Source organism: Canis aureus, chromosome X, assembly GCF_053574225.1.
Source record: "Canis aureus isolate CA01 chromosome X, VMU_Caureus_v.1.0, whole genome shotgun sequence".
NCBI lineage: Eukaryota > Metazoa > Chordata > Mammalia > Carnivora > Canidae > Canis > Canis aureus.
The window spans coordinates 24572302-24595909 of record NC_135649.1 but is presented as its reverse complement, the minus strand read 5'-3'; positions in this window follow the sequence as shown (position 1 = coordinate 24595909).

The window sequence follows — 23608 nt, the reverse complement described above, 5'->3', positions numbered from 1 at the left end:
AGTTTGATGCTTTCAGGTTTGTTTTTATTTTTCAAGACTGCTTTTAGCAACCCGGATGGCTCAGCGGTTTAGCACCGTTTTTAGCCCAGGGCGTGATCCCAGAGTCCCACATCAGGCTCCCTGCATGGAGTCTGCTTCTCCCTTTGTCTGTGTCTCTGCCTCTCTCTCTCTCTCTGTGTCTCTCATAAATAAATAAATAAAATATTTAAAAAAGAAAAAAGACTGCTTTCACTATTTGGATCTCTTGTGGTTCCATACAAATTTTGGAATTGTTTGTTCTCACTGAAAAAAAGCTATTGATATTTTGACAGCAATCGCTTTACATGTGCAGATGGCTCTGGGTAGTATAGACATTTTAACAATGTTTGCTCTTCAAATACATGATCATGGATTGTTTTGCCATTTATTTGTGCCATCTTTGAGTTCTTTCATAATTGTTCTATAGTGTTCAGAGTAGAGATCTTTTACTTCTTTGGTTAGGCTTATCCTTAGGTATCTTGTGCTGTTTGGTGCAATTTAAATTGGTTTGATTCCTTGATTTATTTCTCTGCTGATCCATTATTGGTGTATAGAAAAGCAACAGATTTCCATACATTGATTTTGTATCTTGTGACTTTTCTGAATTCATGTATCTTCTAGCAATTTTTAGGTGGAGTCTTTCAGTTTATCTACATTGAGTATAATAGTATCATATTGTCTGCAAATAGTAAAAATTTGAATTCTTCCTTACTGGTTTGAAGTTATTTCTTTTTTGCTATCTTATTGCTGAGTACCATGATAAATAACAATGGTGAGTATGAACATTCCTGTCTTGTTTCTGACTTTAGAGGAAAAGCTCTGTTTTCCCTATAGAGGATGATATTAGCTGTATTTCATATATGACCTTTATGATGTTGAGGTTTGTTTCCTTCATTCCCACCTTGTGGAGGGTTTGTATCAGGAATGGATGCTATGTTTCATCAAATTATTTTTCTGGATCTATTGAGATGATCATATGGTTCTTATGCTTACTTTAATTAATGTGGTATATCATGTTGACTGATTAACACATATTGGACCAGCCCAGGAATAAATCCCACTTGATCATGGTGAGTAAGTCTTTAATGTACCATTGGGTTGGATTTGCTGTATCTTGTTAAGAATTTTGCACTCTTGTTCATCAAGGATATTGGCCTGTATTTTTCCTTTTTAGTGAGGCCTTTCTTTGTTTTTGGAATCAAGGTGATGCTGGCTGTGTAGAATGAGTTTGAAAGTTTTTCCTTCTTTTGCTATTTTTTGGAACAGCTTCAAAATAGGTTTTAACTCTTCTTTAACTGTCTGGTAGAGATATACCTGTGTGGCTCAGTGATTGAGCATTGGCCTTCAGCTCAGATTGTGATCTCAGGGTCCTAGAGTCAAGTCCCACATTAGGCTCCTTGTAGGGAGTCTGCTTCTCCCTCTGCCTATGCCTCGGTCTGTGTGTGTGTGTGTGTGTGTGTGGGTGGGTGTGTCTCATGAATAAAAAAATAAAATCTTAAAAAAAATAAATGTCTGGTAGAAATCCTCTGAAAAGCAATCTGGCCTTGGACTTTTGTTTGTTGAGAGGTTTTTGATTACTGATTTAAGTTTTTTGCTACTTACTGTTTCAATTTTTTTATTTCTTTCTGTTTCATTTTAGGTTGTTTGTATGTGTCTATGAATTTTTCTATTTCTTTCAGGTAGCCCAGTTATTTAGCATATAATTTTTCATAATATTCTCATATAATTGTTTATATTTATTTGGTGTTGGTTGTGATCTGTCCTGTTTTATTTGTTTTTATTTGTGCCCTTTCTCTTTTCTAACAAATCTGGTAGAGGTTTATGAATTTTATTAATTCTTTCAAAGAATCAGCTCCTAGTTTCATTGATCTCTTCTATTGTTTTGTTTCTTTGCTCCTATATTCTTTATTTCTGCTCTATTTCTTATTATTTCACTTTTTATGCTGGTTTTAGGCTTCATTTGCTCTTATTTTTCTAACTCCTTAGTTGTAAGATTAGGTTGTGTATTTGAGACTTTCATGTTTCTTGAGGTAAGCCTTAATTGCTATATACTTCCATCATAAGACAACCTGTAATGCATCTCAAATGTTCTGGACATTTTCACTTTCATTTACTTCTATGTATGGTTTTTTAAAACTTTTTCTTTAACTCATTCATTCTTTAGTAAGATGTACTTTAACTTACATGTATTTGTGGTATTTCTAAAGTTTTTCTTAAACCTGACTTCAAGTTTCTTACCATTGGGAACTGAAAGTATGTATGGTATGATTTCAATCTTTTTGTACTTTGTACTTGTTGAGGCTGGTTTGTGACCCAGTATGTGATCTATTCTGGAGAAAATTCCACATGTACTTGAATAGAATGTGTATTCTTCTGCTTTAGGATAAAATATCCTTTTTTAAAAGATTTTATTTATTTATTTGAGAAAGAGAGAGAGAGAGAGAGAGAGAGAGAGAGAGAGAACTGATCATGAGCCAAGTGGAGAGGCAGAGGGAGAGGGATAAGCAGACCCCTGCTGAACAGGTAACCCAACACAGGGCTTTATCCCAGGACCCTAAACTCATGACTCAAGCCAAAGGCAGATGCTTAACAAACTGAGCCATCCAGACATCCCTGTATGAAATGTTCTGAATATATCTGTTAAGTTCGTGTGTCCCAGTGTGTTATTCAAAATCATTGTTTCTTTGTTGAATTTCTATTTAGATTATCTGTCCCTTGCTGTGAGTGGGGTGTTAAAATCCTGTAGTATTATTGTATTATCAATAAGTTTCTTTATGTTTCTTATTACCTGATTTATATATTTGGGTGCTCTCATGTTGGAGGCATAAAGGTTTATAATCATTATATCTTCTTGTTCAATACTCCCCTTTATTATGATGTAGTGTCTTTCTCCATCTCTTGTTACAGTCTTTGTATAAACCTAGTTTGTGTGATATAAGTATGGCTACTCGGCTTTTCTTTTGATGTCCTTTACTGTGATATATGGTTCTCTATCCTCTCACTTTCAAGATGCAGGTGTCTTTAGGTCTAAAATGAGTCTCATGTAACCAACATATAGATAAGTCTTGATTTTCTATCCATTCTGATACCCTATGTCTTTTGATTATATTTAGTCCATTTACATTCAGAGTGATTATTGATGGATAGGAATTTTAGTGCCATTTATTACCTATAAAGTCAGTGTTCCTGGAAATTTTCTTTTCCCTTTTAGTCTTTGTTGCTTTCAGTCTTACTTTCTCACTCTAAGAGTTCCCTTTAATATTTCTTGCATGGGTAGTTTAGTGGTCATGAACTACTTTAGTTTTTGTTTTGTTTGTATAGGAAACTATCTCTTCTATTCTGAATGACATCCTTGCTGGATAGAGTACACTTGGCTGCAGATTCTTCCCATTTAGCATATTGAATATATCATGCCACTCACTTCTGGCCTGCCAAGTTTCTGTAGATAGATCTGCTGCTAACCTAATTTGTCTTCCCTTTTAGGTTAGGCATTTCTTTTCCCTTGCTGCCTTCATGATTCTTTTCTTACTGCTCTATTTTTTCAAATTTTACTACAATATGTCTTGGGGTTGGTGTGCTTTCCTTGATTTGATGGGTGTTTTCTATTCCTCCTGTATTTGGATGTCTTTTTCTTCTACATCTTAGGGAAGTTTTCTTCTATGATTTGCTCAGGTAAACCTTCTGCCCTTTTTTACCTCTCTTCTTCTAGGACTCCTGTGATATGAATGTTGTTACACTCTATGGAATTGCAGAGCTGCCAAATCTACATTCATGATCCAAGTTTTTTCATTCTTATTTTCCTCTTCATCCTTTTCCATAATTTAATCTTCAGTATCACTTATTTATTCCTCTGTTATTTCCATCTTTGTGGTTATTATACCAGTCAGTTTTGCATCTTGGTTGCAGCAATTTAAAAAAAAATTTTTTTGACCTGACTAGTTTAATTATTTTATATATGCAGTAAGGGTCTCTGTGATTTCTTCTATGTTTTTCTCAATCCCAGCTAGTATCCTTATGATTGTTGTTTTGAATTCTGATTTAGGCATATTGTTTATATCTATTTTAATTAGCTCTTTGGCTTTGGCTTCTTTTTCTTTCTTTTTGGATGAATTCCTCTGTCTTGATGCTTTGTTTAAGATTCTGTCATTTGCGTATTAGAAAAGCCTGTGCCTGGCCTTATTTCTATTAGAGCTTCAGCTCTGTAGCACTTTATGATCAGGAGACATGGTGCATTTAGGAGGTTTATGCTGGTCTTCTGGAGGTGGATCCTGCTTCTGCTCTGGCTTTTAATCACACATGCTCTAGTAAAAAGGCACCTACAATGTGCACAGGGGAGAAACTTGGTGTAAGCATCTCAAGCTTCCAGTGTGATGTTGCTCACTGAAGTCCAGCTGTGTTGATGGGCAAGGGTAAAATTGGGATAGGACTACTCTCTTGCCTTCCAGTGTTCACGAGGCCCTCCCAGAAAAGCCAATAATCTCCTCTCTTGTTTCCGAGTCTTCTGTCAGATCCCTGCCTTTACCTTGACTGTAGATAAGCCATCTGCCTAATGGTGGTACAGTACTCCTTTGTTTAATTTAGACATGCAGCTAGGTTTTGAAACTCCACATTTTAGGGACCCAGCCAGGAATGAACCCACACTGATCTTCTGGATGAGGGTCTCACTCAACTGTGACTGGTACTAATTTGTCCTAGAAAAGCAGTCACAAGACCACACAGGGGCTTAGATTTTATGGTGAAGTGCAGCAAAAAGCTAGTATTCAGATTAGCTGCCTTGAGCAGGCATCTCTGCTCCTATGCTAATAAACAGTGCAACTCAATGGCACCTGCCTGCTCTTTTGTCCCCTGAAAGGCAGCACTGCTCTTCAATAAGGGAAACTGTCTCTCCCAGCATGATCCAGGGGATCCTCAGAGCATGCTCTCTACTTTTGGGCCTCTGCCCTCCTTCTCCACAGGAGCAGTGCTATGCCCAATAGCTTGACCCTAGTGATGGCACAGAGTTCAAAAAATTCAGGCCTTCAGTTCTACTACTTGTAAAAATTTGCAATAATGATCTCCTCTTGTTTTCCCAGTCAATGTTTTTTGGGGAAGTGTTTTTTTTTTTTTCTTGTGCAATCCTCTATATGCTGCTTATTCTCTCCCTCCTTTCTCCATGACTCCATAATCAGAGCTCCCTCCCTCCATTCCACATAATCCATGATTATTTTCTGTCCCAAATTGTCTCTCTGCACCTCCTACCTTCCATCATGTGGCCTCTTTTCTCCCTCTAGTTGTGCATTGTGTTCTCTCAGTCCTCAGATTAATTTCTTGGGTGTTCAGAATAATTTGATAATTATCTAGCTGTGTCAAGGGATGAGGAAAACAAAGTATTCTTACTACTCTGCCATCTTAACTACTCCCTCCTATTGGTGCATTTTTAATACCTCCTTTAAAGTATCTTCTACACATACTTAAAGGCATTGCATAAGGACTGTCTGGATTTATCATGTTTATTTCTAATCCATCTAAATACCTCTCCTTTTTACCCTTCTGAAATGACCATAATTTTCATCCAGTTTCTTCACTTGACAAAAAATACAATTGGAAAAATATTAAATTACATTAAATTTCTGTTCTCGCTGATGATACTCTTGTGCACACTGCTTGCTTGGATTCTGACTTCTTGCATCCTAGTCTAGTTGATAATATCCTGTACACTTCACCTTTGCATATTACTCAACTCTAACTCTGATCTATGACACTTTCGTTTCTTATTTTCCACCTATGTGTATTAATTTTCTATTGTCTCTTAAACAAATTACCACAAACTTGGTGGATTAAAACAATGCAAATGTATTATCATACAGTTCTGTGCCTCAAAATTCTGGTATATGTCTCACTGGGCTAAAATCAAAGTTTATCAAGCTGCATTACTTTCTGGAGGCCCGAGGGCAAATCTACATAGTTCCCCTTTCCATCTGTGAGAGGCTTCTTGAATTCATTGTTTCATGGCTGTTTTCCTCTATTCTCAAAGCCAGGAATAATCAAGTCACATCAAATAACTCTGAGCAACTCTTCTATCCCCCTCTTATACTTTTAGGGACTCTTGTGGTTTGGGACTGATCAGATAATCTTAGATAATCCTATTTTAAGGTCAAATAATTAGCAACTTTAATTCTATCTGCAATCTTAGCTGCCCTTTATTATGTAACCTAACAAATTCATAAATCCTGGGGATTATGACACCAGCATCTTTTGTAGGCCAATATTCTGCCTACCAGCCAAAATAAATACCCGAATTTTCATTTCTGATCAAGATTGAGTAATAGGAACTGTATATGCCTTCACACCTAGAACAATTAAAAATTCAGACAAAATATATGAAACAGTGTTTTTCAGATCATCAAGTAGTACAGGACGAAAATTTCTAGAGAAAAAAAGAAGCCGTTAAGGTGAGCCCTGCAATTGCACCAACTTACTTCCTAGAAAGAGTTGATAGGTTTCATTGCAGGGATCAGGAAAACAGAGCCTGAGATCTCTTGGATTTGAGGAGATAGAATTGCAGGTCTAGAAGTTTAACACAGCTAAAGTTCATAAGACAGAATTAACAGAGGGTGCACAGACAGATCCCAAGATAAGGAAATAATCCCCTCAACTCTTTCTGCTGAATACTGTTTAGTACACGCATGCAAGAAAACTACATAAGCCCCAAGAAATAAGCATCGAAAAAGAATTGGGGAAACAGTAGTATAAAGTCTGCTTCAGGAATAATTCTTGTTTCCACAAGCCAGAGTTGGAAACCTCATAATATATGAGGCATTAGAAAGAATACTCAAGAGGTTATTGTTTCAGTAGGGAGGCAAAATTATTCTTAGAGTAAAGGCTACTTTGGTCTTATCTATTAAACATAAGTCAAATCCCCAAATGATAAACTATTTCCAAGTAAAATAATTATGCCAAAAAAACCTAAGCAATATTTACAGGAATACCATGGTATCTAGTACTCAACAGCAAAACAAAATCAGACTGTCAGACATTCAGTAAAAAGTTACATTGCATAAATACAAACATGATGATATTATACCAAAAAGAGAAAAATAACTTAATAGAAACAATCTCAGGAAGAATGGAAATGGTAGAATTAATATACAAATATACTAAAATGATTAGTGTGACTATATTCCATATATTCAAGTAAGGGAAAAGATTGAGTTTGTTAAGTAGATACATGAAATTTATAGAATCACCTAGACAAAACTTCAAAAGATGACGAGTACAATGTAAGAAATGAAAAAAATAAATAGATTATGCAGGTTGCACATTACAAATGAAACAAAAATTAGGAAACTTTAAGAGATATCAGTTGAAACAATTCAAAATGAAACAGTGAGACATCAGACTTCCTAATTTTAAACTATGTTATAAAGCTATAGTAATCAAAGCAGTATGATACTAGCATAAAAACAAACACATGGACCAATGGAACAGAATAGAAAGCTCAGAAATAAATCCATGCATATACGGTCAACTAATATTTAAAAAGATTGCTGAGAATACTTGTCAAAGAAAATAACAGATTCTTCAATAAATGGTGCTAAAGGAATTAGATATTTACCTGTAAAAGAACCACACTTGGGATCCCTGGGTGGCGCAGCGGTTTAGCGCCTGCCTTTGGCCCAGGGCGGGATCCTGGAAACCCGGGATCGAATCCCACGTCGGGCTCCCGGTGCATGGAGCCTGCTTCTCCCTCTGCCTATGTCTCTGCCTCTCTCTCTCTCTCACTGTGTGCCTATCATAAATAAATAAAATAAAATAATTAAAAAAAAAGAACCACACTTCTATCTTACAATACTCACAAAAATTAACTCAAAATGGATTGACAACTTGAATGTAAGATCTGAAACCATAAGATTCCAAGAAGAAAACATAGATGGTAAGCTCCTTTACATCAGTCTTGGTAATAATGATATTTTATATATGACAAGACAAAAAATAAAGGTAAAGGCGACAAAAGTAAAAATAAGCAAGTGGAATCACATCAAACTAAAATATTTCTGCACAGCAAAAAAAATCAATAAAATGAAAAGGCAATGTGTGGAATGGAAGAATAATATTTGCAAATCATATATCTAATAAGTTCTTAATACACAAAATACATAAATAACTCATACTGATCAGTAGCAAAATAATAATAATAATTAAAAATGGGTAAAGGACCTGAATTGATACTTTTTCAAGGAATATATTTAAATGTCAAACAAATACAGGATAAAAGTGGCCCAAATTACTAATTATTAGGGAAATGCAATAAAAATCACAATGATCTATGATCTAGTGGTTGTTAAAATGTTTATTATAAAAAAAACAGGAGATTAAAAAATACTGGCAAAGAATTGGAGAAAAGGGAACCTCTTGTGCACTGTTTGTATGAAGGTACATTGGTATAACCACTGTAGAAAGCAGTATGGAGTTTTTTCAAAAAATTTTGAAAAATAGAACTGCCATATGATCCAGAAATTATACTTCTGGGTATATACTGAAGGAAATGAAATTAGTATGTTGAAAAGATATCTGTACCCTTATGTTTATAGTACCATTATTTATATTAGTAAATACTTGGGAAAATATAAGGGTCCATTAATAGATGAATGGCTAAAGAAAATGTGAGATACACCACATACACACACATGCATGCACACACACACACGGACACACACTGAAATACTATTCAGCCATTAAAAAAAGAAATCCTGCCATTTAGGACAACATAAATTGACTTTGAGGGCATTATGTGAAGTGAAATAAATCAGAGAGAAAGAAAGTGTGAAGTTTTAATAGCAAGGTGAATATGTAAAATTATCATCAGAGATCTTGCAGAAATTACTAGAAAAAACTTCGTAGGTGTCCTGGGGAGTATTGAAGTCTCACTGTGTTCTTTTTAGAGCAGTGTCTTGAGACCCTATACATTTTTATAACTATATATACTCGTTTCCTATAGCTATCATAACAAATTGACACATTTAAATTGATAAAAATATATTATCTCACAGTTCTGCATTTCAGAAATCAAAATGGGTCAAATGGGCTAAAATTAATATTTTAGCAAAGCTTCATTCTTTTCTGGATTCTATATTTCTAAGCCTGCCATATCATAACAAATTACCACAAATTTAGTGACTAAAAATACCCAGAAATCTAATCTCTTACATTCTGGAAACTAGAAAGTCCAAAATCAACGTGTCAGGAGCAACACTCTCTTTGGAGCCTCTAGAGGAGAATCCTTTCTTGCCTCTTCCATCTTCTGGTACCTTCACGTTTTTTGGCTTGTTTCTGTATCACTCTAATCCCTTCCTTTGTCTATACATTGATTTCTCTTCTCCCTTGTCTTCTTTTGTCTGTCACAAATCTCACTATTCCTACATTTTGCAAGAACATTTGCCATTGGATTTGAGACTCACTCAAATAATCCAGGATGAACTCAAGATCCTTAGCTTAATTACATTTGAAAATTTCCTTTTTCCAAATAAAGTAACAGTTTCCACATTATCCAGGGATTTTAAATATACTTATCTTTTGGGGGTCTACCACATACTCATTATAGAGAGAATCTGTTTTCTTATATTTTTCAGCTTCTGATGGCTGTCTGCATTCTTTGTTTCAGGCTCACTTCTCATCTTCAAAGTAAGCACTGGTTAGTTGAGTCTTCCTCACATTACATTTCTCTGACTGACTTTCCAGCTTCCCACCTTTACAAATAAGGACCTTTGTGGTTACATTGCCCCAATTAGATAATCCAGTATAATATTCCTCTCTCAAAGTCAGTTAATTAACATCCTTAATTCCACCTGCAATTTTAATTACCTAATTTACTTATAAGCTCAAGGGAAAGAAGATTGGGAATATTTTGGGGAACAATTTTTCTGCCTACCACACTATAGAAAAGATATCCTTAGTTCATCAGAGAGATGTATTTTCCCCATATTTTAATAAAAATTTCCATGTCCATAATAAAATAATCAGACATATTTAATTTCCAGTCAAATTATTATCCAATCAAATTCTAAAATGATAGCACAAGGTTGATATTACTCTCTCTTTAAGAAAACCATAGCTAAAGACTTTATAAATTTAATTATTTAGATTTCATTATATATAACTTTATGCCCAACTTTGCTAATATTTATTCTTGGACAGAGTTTTGGTTTTTTTTACCCTTTGAAATTAAAATAAGTCAGAGAATGTTGACTGGACTACATTGATTTGATTACATTATTTTCACTATAGTCAAACAAAAGCTTTTAAAATAATAATTCTGAAGTCATATCAGGGGTTTTAATTATAAAGTATCTTGCAAAAGAAAAGTGAAGTGATGTTTTATCTTGGACTATGGAAATGGAAATGTGTTGATTTTTTTGTTTATTTTATTTTCATTTACATGCTCTCATTAATGATGACCTTTTGTATTTAAGCAAATGTAATTATTACTGACATTACTGTTGATTTACCATAGCATTAGAGTACATACCATTAGTGAACTTTTTAAAAAAAGATTTTATTTCTTTATTCATGAGAGACACAGAGAGGGAGAGAGGCAGAGACACAGGCAGAGAGAGAAGCAGGTTCTATGCAAGGAGCCCTATGTGGGACTTGATCTTGGGACTCCAGAATCACACCCTGGGCTGAAGACAGGCACTAAACCACTGATCCACCCAGGGATCTCCATCTTTAGTGAACATTTTAAAGTAAAATTTGCATATCTTCTTGACTAGGTTTACTTTGGTGAGTCGGAAGGTCTGAATCATTTAATAATTATAAATTTAATAAACATGAAAGTATAAATAATTTTATATTCTTATTATGACATAATGGGAACTATTCAAAATTTATACTCTGAAATAGTTTTTCTTAAGTCATTTCCTGCCTTAACCAATCCAAAGTACAAATTTCACTAATGTTAGTACTCTAACAACAATCTGAAAAAGGTGTGCAAAAATCACGTATCTATATGATCAATTGCATTAAACACATGACAATAAAAGTAGCTTTATTTTTTTTAAAGTAGCTTTAATATGTAGGCTTTATCAATACTATAGTTTAGTGGTATAATTCCAATATGCTGGGTACCAAATAAATTGCAAATCTGAGAAAAAATTAAGTCACAACAGAATGTATGTTACTAAAACATAAAACAGAGAAGGAAATAAAATAACTACAGAGGTAGAAATAGTCAGGGGGTGCCAGGGTGGCTAGGTTAAGCCTCTGCATTTGGCTCAGATCATGATCCTAGGGTCCTGGAATAGAACCCAGAGTCTGGCTCCCTACTCAGCGGGATGTCTATTTCTCCCTCTGCTCTCCCCCTACTCATGCTCTCTCTCTCTCTCTCTCAAATAAATAAATAAAAATTTTTTAAAAAGATAATTCATAAATCTACTCAATAAATATAGTTGGAGCATGTTATGTGTGGATAGGTACTCTAATAGATCAAGCACTGAAATAAATCTAATGCAGTTTGGTAAATGGCACCATAGGAGACATGCAAAGTAACTAAGAGATCCCATACCAGGAGCTCTAATTCCTAGAATGTGAAATTGATGTCGAAGATATAACCCTCTAATTTTTTTCTCAGATAATTTATATCTGTTAAGGAAATTATATATTAACATGTAGCACACTGACACGGCAATAAGAAATCAGAGACTATAAAGGATTTGGAATATAAATGTTACAGGAATTTAGAAAAAGTAAAGATCATTTTCTTAGTAAGATAACAGAGATGGAATTTGAGCAGGGTACTGATGAAAAAGGTAACTTTTCCTAAGTGAAATTGTAATGCAAATATTACAGTAAATGTTTACAACATATAATAGAGAAGTAGTGATTAAAAGCATCAGTTAAGGAGACAGAGAATAAGAAAACAGCATAGTAAATCCTAAAATGAGAATTTTGTAAAAGGGAGTAACAAGTGATAAGCTTTATAAAAGGAAGTAGGGTAAAATTGTGAAGTGTTGGGGATTTGGGATTGTTCAGGTTATTTATAATGAGCCTTTGTGGTGACCAAAAAAGTGCAGCCCTCAGATCTGATGCAGGGAGTGTAATTGATAGAAGACCCCAGGTGCTATGTTTTAAATTGACCACCATGTTAGCAAAAGGCTAGGCTTCCCAAGGGAAGCTGCTACCAAATGATAGAACCACAGTGATGCTAAGGCAGATCCATTCCATGATGTCCTTTGACAGATGAATGGATAAAGAAGATTTTTATAAAATTAGCAAAACAGGAAATAACAAATGTTGGAGAGGATATGGAGAAAGGGGAACCCTCTTGCACTGTTGGTGGGAATGTGAACTGGTGCAGCCACTCTGGAAAACTGTGTGGAGGTTCCTCAAAGAGTTAAAAATAGAGATGCCCTATGACCCAGCAATTGAACTGCTGGGGATTTACACCAAAGATACAGATGCAATGAAAAGCCAAGACACCTGCACCACAATGTTCATGGCAGCAATGCCCACAATAGCCAAACTATGGAAGGAGCCTCGGTGTCCTTCAAAAGATGAATGGATAGGGATCCCTGGGTGGCACAGTGGTTTAGCACCTGCCTTTGGCCCAGGGCGCAATCCTGGAGACCCGGGATCGAATCCCACGTCGGGCTCCCGGTGCATGGAGCCTGCTTCTCCCTCTGCCTATGTCTCTGCCTCTCTCTCTCTTTCTCTCTCTCCCTCTCTCTCTCTCTCTCTCTCTGTGTGTGTGTGACTATCATAAATAAATAAAAATTAAAAAAGATTAAAAAAAAGATGAATGAATAAAGAAGATGTGGCATATGTATACAATAGAATATTAGTCAGAAAGGACAAATACCTACCATTTGCTTTGATGTGGTTGGAACTGGAGGGTATTATGCTGAGTGAAATAAGTCAATTGGAGAAAGACAATCATCATATGGTTTCACTCATATGTGGCACATCAAAATAGCCAATTTTTTAAAACAGATAATATGAATTTTGGTGAGGATGTAAAACAACTTGACTTCTAATATAATTCTTATGGAAGAATAAATTGGTATATCCACTTAAGAAAGATTTGTGGCAATAATTACTAGTTTATCATATGTATACTCAATAACCAAGGACTTCCATTTCATTCCCATTGTGTTCATTCACATTGTTGTATAAATTTCATCGTTTGAATATACTAAGGCTTATGTATCCATTCTACTATATGTATATGTGTATATAAAGTTGAAAACCAAGAACTAATTCATGGTGCTAAATGTCAGGATAGTGGTCATCCTTGGGGGAATGTGTTCCAGTGCTGCTGAAAATATTATATTTCTTGGCCCAAATTATTGCTGTATATCTATTCACTTTATGAAAGTTCATCTACTGTATACTTATTATGTATCAACAAATATTGTATATTTGTATATATATACAACAAATATTGTATATTTTTTGTATATATATTTTTATTTAAATATTAACAGAAATTTTTAAATAACAAAAATATAATTTTTCCAAATAAAAATTTTTGTACTTCTTGTTCTCTTGATGCTACTGTATATGCCTTTAGTGTTAAGGTTGAATTTGTTGAACATTTATCATTTCCAAATTTGTTAATTTAGAGAAGACTTAGTTATCCCACTAGACAGTAAAATCTTAAGCAGTAGGATGACTTATGATCTTTATATTCACTCATGTATCTCTTCTTAGACAAGAGCTTTGTTGTTCCTAAAACATTAGGTCATGGCTCTTATATATTTATTCTTGTGTTAAAAATGTGAGCATGTGTGCTAAGCACACAAGTATGTGTGCTAAGTTGAAAATGGTACTGATTTTTTTAACTTCCTGATATTATCTTCTTAGCACCTTAAATTTCTATAATTATGTTTTCATTATTAAAATATTTTTATACATTGTATTGTTTTGTAGTGAATATAATATCTAAAGACTAGCACTGTTGATTAAGGATGGACTGTAAAAAGTAGCTACTGGTTAATGGCTCAATAGATATATTTTTTTCCAATTGAACTGCTTTTAATTATTCCAGTGCTAGTGGAAGATATTCTATACTCTCTTGGGCAATAGCATTTGATATCATAAGAAAGCATTGGCTGCAGCACCTGATCATAATGAAGAGTTGTTATTATACAAATTAGTAAACAGTAATTCCCAAGATTAAAAGCATTATTTAAATTAAGAGAGATCTGCGTTTAGTTTTTTTCTGAGAAATGGAATTGACTTGAGATATAAAACTGAAGCACACATACACACAAACTTTTTTCCATGTATAAAATCTGTTTTGCTTTGAGGAAACTAGGCAGTAATTTATTATATGTTTTCCTCAGTGTACTGAAGTGTAAGCGGAAAGATGAAGAAATACAACACTGTCTATTTGAGTACAACTCTGTAAGACTTTAAATATTTACCTGCAGAAAGCTTACTTCCAGTGATCATATGACAAATATTATTGGAAGCTATTCAGTGAACAGGAAGATAATAGGTATTCTATAATTTTTCCACAAAGCCTGATCATATTAAAAAATTTTTTTCAGCATAAGTAAACTCTATTCATTTGATTAACCTGGAGAAATGCTGAGCTTAAATTTTATTGCTATAATCTTGTAGATTTGGAAGCACAACCAGAATTATAGCAAATGAAAAGAAGGTAATATTCTATTTTCTCAAACCATTTTGTAAGGACTAGCAAAATCTGTTTGAAAATAAAAGTGAACATCGAAATTACATAAAAATGATAAAGAATTTTTATATGTATCCAACACAACTGCAATGACAAATAGATCATTGGATGTCCATGTAATTTAATGACCTTCCAGTTTGTGATAAGGCTGATGAGAACATAATATATGAATAGAATTGACTGAGGAATTACCAGTGATAGATCTTCATTACTGGGATGGTAAAACCAAGACACACCTTTTTAAAATTTTCTTTCTTTCCTTTTTTGTATATATATTTTTTTAAATTTTTATTTATTTATGATAGTCACAGAGAGAGAGAGAGAGAGGCAGAGACATAGGCAGAGGGAGAAGCAGGCTCCATGCACCGGGAGCCTGATGTGGGATTCGATCCCGGGTCTCCAGGATCGCGCCCTGGGCCAAAGGCAGGCGCCAAACCGCTGCGCCACCCAGGGATCCCCTTTTGTATATTTTTTATTGGAGTTTGATGTGCTGACATATAGCATAACACCCAGTGCTCATCCCATCAAGTGCCCCCTCAGTGCCCATAAACAAGTCACCCCATCCTCCTGCCCACTTCGGCTTTCACTACCGCTTGTTCATTTCCCAGAGTTAGGAGTCTCTCACGTTCTGTCACCCTCAATGATATTTCCCATTCATTTTCTCTTTTCCCCTTTAATCATTTCACTATTTTTTATATTCCCCATATAAATAAAACCATATGTTTGTCCTTTTCCAACTGAATTACTTCACTCAGCATAATACCCTCCAGTTATATCCACTTTGAAGCAAATGGTGGGTATTCACCATTTCTAATGGATGAGTAATATTCCATGTATATATAGATCATATCTTCATTATCCATTCATCTTTTGATGGACCCCGAGGCTCCTTCCGTGGTTTGGCTATTGTTGGTATTGCTGCTATAAACATAGGGATGCAGGTTTCTCTGTCTTTCACTGCATCTGTATCTTTGGGGTCAATTCCCATCAGTGCCATTGCTGGGTCATAGGGCACCTCTATTTTTAACTCTTTGAGGAACCTCCACACAGTTTTCCAGAGTGGCTGTACCAGTTCACATTCCCAGCAACAGCACAAGAGGGTTCCCCTTTCTCCACATCCTCTCCAACATTTGTGGTTTCCTGTCTTGTTAATTTTCCCCATTCTCACTGGTGTGAGGGGGTATATCATTGTGGTTTTGATTTGTATTTCCCTGATGGCAAGGGATGTGGAGCATTTTCTCACGTACTTGTTGCCTATGTGCATGTCTTCTTTAGTGAAATTTGTTCATGTCTTTTGCTCATTTCATGATTGGATTGTTTGTTTCTTTGCTGTTGAGTTTAATAAGTTCTTTATAGATCTTGGATACTAGCCCTTTATCTGATAGGTCATTTGAAAATATCTTCTCCCATTCTGTAGGTTGTCTTTTAGTTTGTTGACTGTTTCTTTTGCTGTGCAGAAGACTTCTATCTTGATGAAGTCCCAATAGTTCATTTTTGCTGTTGTTCCCTTTGTCTTCATAGACATATCCTAAAAGAAGTAGCTGTTGCCAAGTTCAAAAAGGGTGTTGCCTGTGTTCTCCTCTAGGGTTTTGATGGATTCTTGTCCCACATTTAGATCTTTCATCCATTTTGAGTTTTCATTTGTGTATGGTGTCGGAGAATGGTCTGGTTTCATTTTTCAGCAAGTGGCTGTCCAATGTTCCCAGCACCATTTATTGAAGAGACTGTCCTTTTTCCAGTGGATAGTCTTTCCTGCTTTGTCGAATATTAGTTGACCATAGAGTTGAGGGCCCATTTCTGGGTTCTCTATTCTGTTCCATTGATCTGGGTGTCTGTTTTTGTGCCAGTACCACACTGTCTTGATGATCACAGCTTTGTAGTACAATTTGAAATCCGGCATTGTGAAGCCCCCAGCTATGGTTTTCTTTTTTTTTTTTTTTAAGATTTATTTATTTATTCAGTCAGAGCGCAAAAGAGAGGCAGAGACACAGGCAGAGGGAGAAGCAGGCTCCAAGCAGGAAGCCCGATGCGGGACTCGATCCAGTGTTTCCAGGATCACACCCCGGGCTGCAGGTGGCACTAAACCGCTGTACCACCAGGGCTGCCCGGTTTTCTTTTTTTAATACTCCCCTGGCTATTCGGGCTCTTTTCTGATTCCACACAAATGTTAAGATGGTTTATATTAACTCTCTGAAGAAAGCCCATGGTATTAGATAAGGATTGCATTGAATGTGTAAATTGCCCTTGGTAGCATAGGCATTTTCATAATATTAATTCTAACAATACATGAGCATGGACTATTTACCCATCTCGTTGTGTCTTCCTCAATTTCTTTCAGAAGTGCTCTGTAGTTTTTAGAGTACAGATCCTTTACCTCTTTAGTTAGGTTTATTCCTAGGTATCTTATGTTTTGGGGTGCAATTGTAAGTGGGATTGACTCCTTAATTTCTCTTTCTTCAGTCTCATTGTTAGTGTATAGAAATGCCACTAATTTCTGGCCACTGATTTTGTATCCCGCCACAATGCCGAATTGCTGTATGAGTTCTAGCAATCTTGGGGTGGAGTCTTTTTGGTTTTCAATGTACAGTATCATGTCATCTGCAAAGAGGGAGAGTTTGACTTCTTTGCCATTTTAATGCCTATTACTTTTGTTGTTGTTGTCTGAATGTTGAGGTTAGGTAATTTAATACTACATTGAATAGAAGGGGTGACAGTGGATATCCCTGTCTTGTTCCTGATCTTAGGGGAAAGGCTCTCAGTGTTTTTCCATTGAGAATGATATTTGCTGTGGGCTTTTCCTAGATGGCTTTTAAGATGCTGAGGAGTGCTCCCGCTAACCCTACTCTCTGAAGAGTTTTGATCAGGAATAGATGCTGTATTTTGCTAAACGCTTTCTCTGCATCTATTGAGAGGATCATATGGTTCTTGTTTTTTCTCTGGTTGATATGATCTATCACTTTGATTGCTTTCCGAGTGTTGAACCAGCCTTGCATTCCGGAAATAAATCCCATGTGGTGATGGTGAATAATCTTCTGAATGTACTGTTGGATCCTATTGCCTAGTGTCATGTTGAGAATTTTTGCACTTGTGTTCATCAGGGGTATTGGTCTATAATTCTCCTTTCCGGTCGGGTCTTTGTGTGGTTTTGGAACTAAGGTGATGCTGGCCTCTTAGAACTAGTTTGGAAGTATTCCAATCCTTACTATCTTTCAGAACAGCAGTAGTAGAATATGTATTGATTCTTCTTTAAACGTTTGAGTGTATGTGCTGCCGAAGTGAGCACTCTTTAAACATTTGATAAAATTCCTCTGGAAAGCCATTTGGCCCTGGATTTTTCTGCCTTGGGAGGTTTTTATGACTGCTTCACTTTTCTCCCTGGCTATTGGCCTGTTCAGGTTTCTATTTCTTCCTGTTCCGTTTGGGTATTTGTGGTTCAATGTCAAAAAGCCAATTCAGAAACACTATTGGCTCTAGAAAACACTATGGCTCTAGAAAAAAACATAAAGGACTCAAGAGACTTCATGACTGCAGAATTTAGATCTAATCAGGCAGAAATTAAAAATCAATTGAATAAGATGCAATCCAAACTAGGTCCTAATGACAAGGGTTAACGAGGTGGAAGAACGAGTGAGTGACATAGAAGACAAGTTGATGGCAGAGAGGGAAACTTAGGAAAAAAGGGACAAACAATTAAAAGATCATGGGGATAGATTAAGGGAAATAAGTGACAGCCTGAGGAAGAAAACTCTACGTTTAATCGGGGTTCCCGAGGGGACCAGAAGGGACAGAGGTCCAGAATATGTACTTGAACAAATCATAGCTGAAAACTTTCCTAATCTGGGAAGGGAATCAGGCATTCAGATCCAGGAAATGGAGAGATTCCCCCCCCTAAAATCAATAAAAACAGTTCAACACCTCGACATTTAATAGTTAAGCTTGCAAATTCCAAAGATAAAGAGAAGATCCTTAAAGCAGCAAGAGACAAGAAATCCCTAACTTTTTTAAATAATAAATTTATTTTATTGCGTTCAATTTGCCAACATAAAGAATAACACCCAGTGCTCATCCCGTCAAGTGCCCCCCTCAGTGCCTGTCACCCACTCACCCCCATCCCCCGCTCTCCTCCCCTTCCACCACCCCTAGTTCGTTTCCCAGAGTTAGGAGTCTTTATGTTCTGTCTCCCTTTCTGATATTTCTTACCCATTTTTTCTCTCTTCCCTGCTATTCCCTTTCACTATTATTTATATTCCCCAAATGAATGAGAACATATAATGTTTGTCCTTCTCCGATTGACTTATTTCAGGCAGCATAATACCCTCCAGTTCCATCCACGTCGAAGCAAATGGTGGGTATTTGTCATTTCTAATGGCTGAGAAATCCCTAACTTATATGGGGAGAAAGATCAGATAAACAGCAGACCTCTCCACAGAGACCTGGCAGGCCAGAAAGTGATGGCAGGATATATTCAGGGTCCTAAAAGAGAAAAACATGCAGCCAAGAATACTTTATCCAGCAAGGCTCTCATTCAGAATAGAAGGAGAGATAAAGAGCGTCCAAGACAGGAAGGAACTGAAAGAATATGTGACGACCAAACCAGCTCCACAAGAAATTTTAAGGGGGACTCTTAAAATTCCTCATTAAGAGGAAGTCCAATGGAACAACCCACAAAAACAGAGACTGAATAGGTATTATGATGACACTAAACTCATATCTTTCAATAGTAACTCTGAACGTGGATAGGCTAATGACCCCATCAAAAGTCGCAGGGTGTCAGACTGGATAAAAAAGCAGACCCATCTATTTGCTGTCTACAAGAGACTCATTTTAGACAGAAGGAAACCAACAGCCTGAAAATAAAAGGTTGGAGAACCATGTACCATTCAAATGGTCCTCAAAAGAAAGCAGGGGTAGCTATCCTTATATAAGATAAACTAAAATTTACCCCGAAGACTGTAGTGAGAGATGAAGAGGGACACTATATCATACTAAAAGGATCTATCCAACAAGAGGACCTAACAGTAATGAATATTTATGCCCCAAATGGGGAGCTGCCAAGTATATCAATCAATTAATAACCAAAGTTAAGACATACTTAGATAATAATACACTTATACTTGGTGACTTCAATCTAGCGCTTTCTTGAATCGACAGATCTTCTAAGCACAACAACTCCAAAGAAACAAGAGCTTTAAATGATACACTGGACCAGATGGATTTCACAGATATATACAGAACTTTACAACCAAACGCACTGAATACACATTCTTCTCAAGTGCACATGGAACTTTCTCCAGAATAGCCCACATCCTGGGTCACAAATCAGCTCTTAACCAATACCAAAAGATTGGGATCATCCCCTGCATAGATCAGACCATAACGCTTTGAAACTAGAACTAAATCACAAGAAGTTTTGAAGGATTTCCAACACAAGGAGTTTAAGGACCATCCTGCTAAAAGATGAAAGGGTCAACCAGAAATTAGGGAAGAATTAAAAAGATTCATGGAAACTAATGAGAATGAAGATACAACTGTTCAAAATCTTTGGGATACAGCAAAAGCAGTCCTGAGGGGGAAATACAAGCATCCATCCAAAAACTGGAAAGAACTCCAATACAAAAGATAGCCTTGCACCTAAAGGAGCTAAAGATAAAACAGAAAATAGATCCTACATCCAGCAGAAGAGAGTTAATAAAGATTCGAGCAGAACTCAACGAAATCGAGACCAGAAGAAATGTGGAACAGATTAACAAAACCAGGAGTAGGTTCTTTGAAAGAATTGACAAGGTAGATAAACCATTAGCCAGTCTTAATAAAAAGAAGAGAGAGAAGACTCAAATTAATAAAATCATGAATGAGAAAGGAGAGATCACTACCAACACCGAGGAAATACAAACGATTTTAAAAACATATTATGAGGGATCCCTGGGTGGCGCAGCGGTTTAGCGCCTGCCTTTGGCCCAGGTCGCGATCTTGGAGACCCGGGATCGAATCCCATGTCAGGCTCCCGGTGCATGGAGCCTGCTTCTCCCTCTGCCTATGTCTCTGCGTCTCTCTCTCTCTCTCTCTCTGTGACTATCATAAATAAATAAAAAAAATAAAAAAAACATATTATGAGCCGCTATATTATGAGCAAAGAATACAGTCAACAAAACTAAAAGACAACCTACAGAATGGGAGAAGATATTTGCAAATGACCTATCAGATAAAGGGCTAGTTTCCAAGATCTATAAAGAACTTATTAAACTCAACAGCAAAGAAACAAACAATCCAATCATGAAATGGGCAAAAGACATGAACAGAAATCTCACAGAGGAAGACATACACATGGCCAACAAGCATATGAGAAAATGCTCTGCATCACTTGCATCAGGGAAATACAAATCAAAACCACAATGAGATACCCCCTCACACCTGTGAGAATGGGGAAAATCAACAAGGCAGGAAACCACAAATGTTGGAGAGGATGTGGAGAAAAGGGAACTCTCTTGCACTGTTGATGGGAATGTGAACTGGTGCAGCCACTCTGGAAAACTGTGTGGAGGTTCCTCAAAGAGTTAAAAATAGATCTGCCCTATGACCCAGCCATTGCACTGCTGAAGATTTACCCCAAAGATACAGATGCAATGAAACGCCGGGACTCCTGCACCCCGATGTTTCTAGCAGCAATGGCCACAGTAGCCAAACTGTGGAAGGAGCCTCGGTGTCCATCGAAAGATGAATGGATAAAGAAGATGTGGTTTATGTATACAATGGAATATTACTCAGCCATTAGGAACGACAAATACCCACCATTTGCTTCGACGTGGATGGAACTGGAGGGTATTATGCTGAGTGAAATATGTCAATTGGAGAAGGACAAACATTATATGGTCTCATTCATTTGGGGAATATAAATAATAGTGAAAGGGAATAAAGGGGAAAGGAGCAAAAAAAGTGGGAAATATCAGAAAGGGAGACAGAACATGGAAGACTCCTAACTCTGGGAAACGAAGTAGGGGTGGTGGAAGGGGAGGAGGGCGGGGGGGCAAGGGTGACTGGTGACTGGGTAGCGGGCACTGAGGTGGGCACTTGAAGGATGAGCACTGGGTGTTATTCTATATGTTGGCAAATTGAACACCAATAAAAAATAAATTTATTATTAAAAAAAAGAAAAAAAAAGATTTTATTTACTTATTTGATAGAGTGAGAGAGAGTGAGCAGGGGGGAGAGGAGGAAGCAAACTTCCCCTCAGCAGGTAGCCTGATATGGGGCTTGATCCCAGGACCTCCGGGAACATGATCTTCGACAAAGGCAGATGCCCAACTGACTGTTTCACCCAGACACTCCTAAAAGAGTTCTTTTATGTTGTAGATTTTTTTTAAGTTTTTCTTACCACTTCCAATATCTTCTCTACGACTTGTACTGATTTGATTTGTGGTGTTTCTATATGTGAATCTCTGCTTTATCCTACCTGGAAATCTTTAAGCTTCTAGAATATGTAACTTAATACTTTGCTTAAAATTCTAGAAGATGCCTTACATTATTTCTTTAAGTATTTTTTTCTGTCTTGTTCAATTTATGTTTCCCTCCTGGCGCTCACTTAAATCTTAATATGCTTTATGATATCCCACAGATCTCTGAGGCTTTCTCTTAGTTCATTTTTAAAAGATTCTATTTATTTATTTATGAGAGACACATAGAGAGAGGGAGAGACATAGGCAGAGGGAGAAGCAGGCTCCCTTCAGGGAGCTCGATGTGGGACTTGATCTCTGGACTGGGATCATGCCCTGAGCTGAAGGCAGATGCTCAACCACTGAGCCACACAGGTGTCAGTTTTTCTTTTTTATCTTTGATCTTCACACTACATAATCTGTAATAGCCAGTTTTCAAATTTAATGATTTTATCAGCCAGCTCATATTTGTTTTTAAACCCTTCTGTGAATTTTTCACTTGAATTCCAGAATTTCTCTTTTATCATTTTGTTTACAATCCTTTTTTATTGATATTGTCAATTTGATAATTTATTCCTATACTTTCCTTAAATTCTTTAAACATGTTTTCTTTTAGTTTCTTGAAAATATGTGTAATAGTCGATATAGTCCTTTTTAATTAGTCCAAAATCTGGGTCTCTGAGGAATGTTATCTGTTGATTACTTTTATTCCCTTTGTATGCAAAATACTTCCTATTTCTTTAAATGTCTTTTAATTATTAATTAAAAATACATATTTTAGATATTATATTATTATGTATGCTTTCAGATTCTTCCATCCCCCAAATTTTGTTGTTGTTGCTGGTTTGTTCTAATTATTTTATTATTGTTATCACTACTAATTATTTACTCTTTTTGCTGCTTATTAGCTTAGCAATAATATTTGACTGGTAAAGTAGATTCTATACCCCAGGAATTTTGTATACACTTAGTACTCTGTCAGTTTGTTGTGGTTGTCATTGTTAAGTTTTTTTGTTTTTTGTTTTTTTTGTTTTTGTTTTTTTTTTTTTTAACCCTGGGCTTCTACATTATCATACCTCTGTAGGTACAATTTACTAGTCAGGCAAAAGTTATTGGAAGATTTCTTTTTTTTTATTTTTTTTCATTTACTTATGATAGTCACACACAGAGAGAGAGAGAGGCAGAGACATAGACAGAGGGAGAAGCAGGCTCCATGCACCAGGAGCCTGACGTGGGATTCGATCCCGCGTCTGCAGGATCGAGCCCTGGGCCAAAGGCAGGCGCTAAACCGCTGCGCCACCCAGGGATCCCAGAAGATTTCTTTATATATTTTCCCTTATGTCTTCCACCTTGTCCGAACGGGATATATATAGAAATGGCTATGCAAAAGTTCAGGCGGTTTATAAGATAGCCTTAGATTTGCTTCCTGCTTGCAGCATAATTTAAGATCATCCAGAAGTGAATGACTGGGATTTTCTACCTTCATAGG